Source organism: Antrostomus carolinensis, unplaced genomic scaffold, assembly GCF_000700745.2.
Source record: "Antrostomus carolinensis isolate BGI_N321 unplaced genomic scaffold, ASM70074v2 scaffold18318, whole genome shotgun sequence".
In the NCBI taxonomy this organism is placed as follows: Eukaryota; Metazoa; Chordata; class Aves; order Caprimulgiformes; family Caprimulgidae; genus Antrostomus; species Antrostomus carolinensis.
In genome coordinates this window covers 45,380-48,894 of record NW_010332503.1, presented here as the reverse complement: position 1 = coordinate 48,894, position 3,515 = coordinate 45,380, and positions in this window count along the sequence as shown.

Below are 3,515 nucleotides of genomic sequence, written 5' to 3'. Positions count from 1 at the left end.
AGTTGAATCAGTGGTTTATTTCTGTGTTATTCTCTGGTTATATGAAAGTCCAGAGCACTGAGTGAGCAGACTTCTATATGTACATGTACACGTTCGTATATGCAACTTTAATGCACTTCCTTATTTGTCTACTCAGTCTCAAAACTACTTTTGCTTTTCTTGGAGCTTCTTCAGCATTTGCTGCCTGTGTTGTTTCAAATTTTTGGCATTATTAGCAATGCACACTGCAAGCTAACATGTCATTCTTTAAATTCTTGGAATCTCAGTCTTGCTGAGCCTTGGCATATTGGAGTTCCCTGTTTTCTGTAGTGAGAAGCTCTTGAAAGAGTTAAGACTGCTGGTTGGATCTGAGCTAATGCTGAATCAAAATGGAATCTTAACTTTTTGTTGCATGACTAGGTGAGCAAGCTGTGTTATGGGCTGGTCTTCAGACAAGTAGAAACTAGTTTTAATGTGTCAAAGCAACACTGAAAGGAAAGTTTGCAAATATTTTTCAGCACTTGATTTTCTGATTGACTTAAATCAATGGAAAGTTATTCAGGACAAGTTCTTGCCCTGCCTCCAGGGAAGGCTTTTTTGGAATAACTCTTGAATACGCCTTATGTTTCCTAATGGAAGATAAAAATAAGGGTACAAACATTGTTCATGCTTCTATAGGTATTGAATAAGAGTGGGTAGGCAAAGGATCTAGACCAGCCTTAAGGAACCAGGAGATTTTAAGCCATTTCATCTTGGGGCAGGAAGGACGGGGGGCAGAGGAGAGTGCTATCTAATCTCAGTAGCTGTTTGATTCCTTGCTCCATATACTTTTTACCCTCAGACTGAGACAGATGTTTAAAGTCCCATGTAAAGACAAGGTTGTGGGCCAGAAGCCTTTCTGTGTTTGGTCCATAGTGAGCAGGCAAATTCCTGCAGTTCTAGAATGATCTTAATTAGTCTGCTGCTGTTGTACTCAAAACAGTTTACAGACCCTACAGCCTATCTGGAAAACTTCATACTTTTCATTGGTACAAAAAAGGATTTATTTTGACTGCAATTATTCAAGCTGTGTTTGCAGCTGAAGCAGATAAGGTTTAAGGAAAAAATGACAGGCAAGTCATTGATTCCTGTACAAAAATATAATTGGAAAATTATTCTTCAATATGCCTAATCAACATTGAGATAGAAGAAATCTCCCATTATTATTATTATTATGTTTTCTGGTCTTGTAGCTTCCTTGACCAGCCTCAATGCATTGCAACCAGTGTTATCACACTAGTTGAGATGGTTGATTATGCAGATCAGATTTCTGTTTTTCTATGAGCTCTGGATTTTTAGTCTGTAGGGACTCTGCTCATTATGGTTAACTTACAGTCAAACAATTTCAGACTTGAATATAATTCTCATATTAGTGTGCGTTATTCTGTCCACCCTGTGTTCTTAATCCCGATGTTCATGTCCTGCTGCTTTCTTCCCACCAAATTTCAAATATGTCATTATATCAGTGTCATAATTTGAGGACACCACAGTCTGGTGCCTGCATTTTAGTTAAACACCACTTACCTGTTTGCTCATCATTTTTGATGGCAGTGTCCTCCTCCTTCCTTTTCTTTGTTGGGAGAGTGGAATCTGTCACTCCAGATGTGGGATGATGTTCAGCACCTGTCCTATTTCCCTGTTCTTCGGTTGGGAAGCTGACCTTTGTCAATGAATGCATCTTCAGCCCAATTCCCTTGTTGGATCCAGTGAACTCTGTCCCTCCCATTTAGGCTTTATTGCTGTGAAGGTGACCCTTCTTCCTGCCGGATCCCCCACCCCCACTGCAACCATATCTTAAATCTGAAGTTCTTCGCACCTCTGGTCTCATTTCTGGTACTAGGAGCCTTTCATATGGAGTTGTGCTATGCAGGTTGTCCAGCGACTTTGGACAAGTTTGGATCTTCTCTCTCATTCATGTCCTTGTGGTTTTGGTGCCTGGGTTCAGTATTAGTGCTTGCTAGGAACTTGTCCTGGTATGTTGCAAGGGCTCTTCTTTGTTTCTGTTTTGTTTGGGGTTTTGTGGTTTTTTCCCCCCCTGCCTTCTGCTTCAGTGGGGTTTTGGGTGAGGATATGTCTCTCTCCTCTGCTGGAGAGAACACTGGAATTGTTTCCTCACTGGGCTAATCTTGTATCATTTTTATAGCATATGGAGGCTGTTACTATGTAAGGAATTGCTCTCTGGTGGCTCTGAAGGGGTCCCATGTGCCCTGTTGGCTACCCCAGCAGGACAGGGGTAGTGTTCTAGTGTAACCCCAGAGCTGATTATGAACCTCCCAGTGTTTTTATTTCAGCTCAGATATCTTAAAATAATTCTTTGAAGATCTTGAGGTGCCTCTGCTGTGCATTGCTTCCTCAAAAGGCAGGAAAGAGGCCTTCAGCAGAGAAAAACTGTCTGGGGTTATTATTGCTCTTTGCTGTGTGCATCAAGGAATGAGCACTGAAGTTTTTCTTCACTGAGATTCTTAGTGTTGTATGTTGCTGCTCTGCTGTCTGTTCTAGACCTGAGCTTACACAGCAGCATTTCATCATTCTTACAATTTAGATCTCTCTTAATTTCCTGTCTCCATGCAAACTTGTACATAAAAACATACAGGTGACCAGATGTGGTCAGACTGAAGATCCACCTAACACTGTGTCCCGTCTCCAGCAGTAACCAGGGCTGAATGCAGAGTGAAGAGTTCTAAGATGAGTGTGTAGTGGTTCTTCCTTAGTGTTCTCTTAACTGCTTGCAGCTTGTGGCTGAGAGTTTCTTGAATCAGTTTGGTATTCAGTTTTGGAAAGATTTTTCTTACGTGGCTCTTACCCACTTGTGTTTGAGCCTGTGTATCTGAGCATTATGCAGTAAGAACCTTCATAGCTTGACCACACACTGTGTGATCACCCATGCCCTTTTGTTGGGTTACCTACTATTGAAAGGGGAAAAATGATGGTTCATTCTACCATGTAGTTCCTCAGATAGCTGCTTTTTTTTTTTTTTTTTTTTTTTCTGTTGAGGAGCCAAATCTTTTGGGTTGTTCCTTTGCTTGTGTGGAAGCCAAGCAAGCCAAGTATCTGAGAATGCAACCCGAAAGTCACACCTGATTACACTAACCAAGGGGTTCAGAAATTGCTTTGGAGTCAAGGAAGTGTAAATGGCTTATGAAGGCAAATGTGCACACGTGGCATTATTGCAAAAGCCTAATTTCCTTAAGGAAATTGGTCAAAATGGCTGCACTTCATTCAAAGACTAATAGCTTAAGAATACTTACTATCTTAAAATCTTGGTTTGGCTAATAATTTTTAATTTCTTTTTAATTCCAGAACTTTTGAATCCTCTTTGGAAACATGAAAACAAATAACTACTTTTTAAATATCATTCAGAACAGTTGACACTTTCTAGGGAAAAGCTGTTGTGTTGTTTTTTGTGGTTTTTTTCCCTGCGAAGTTCAGAAGAATATGCATTCTCTGGGATTTTAAATAAGTATAAAATGAAAATAGTTTAAAATTTAGCCTTCAAA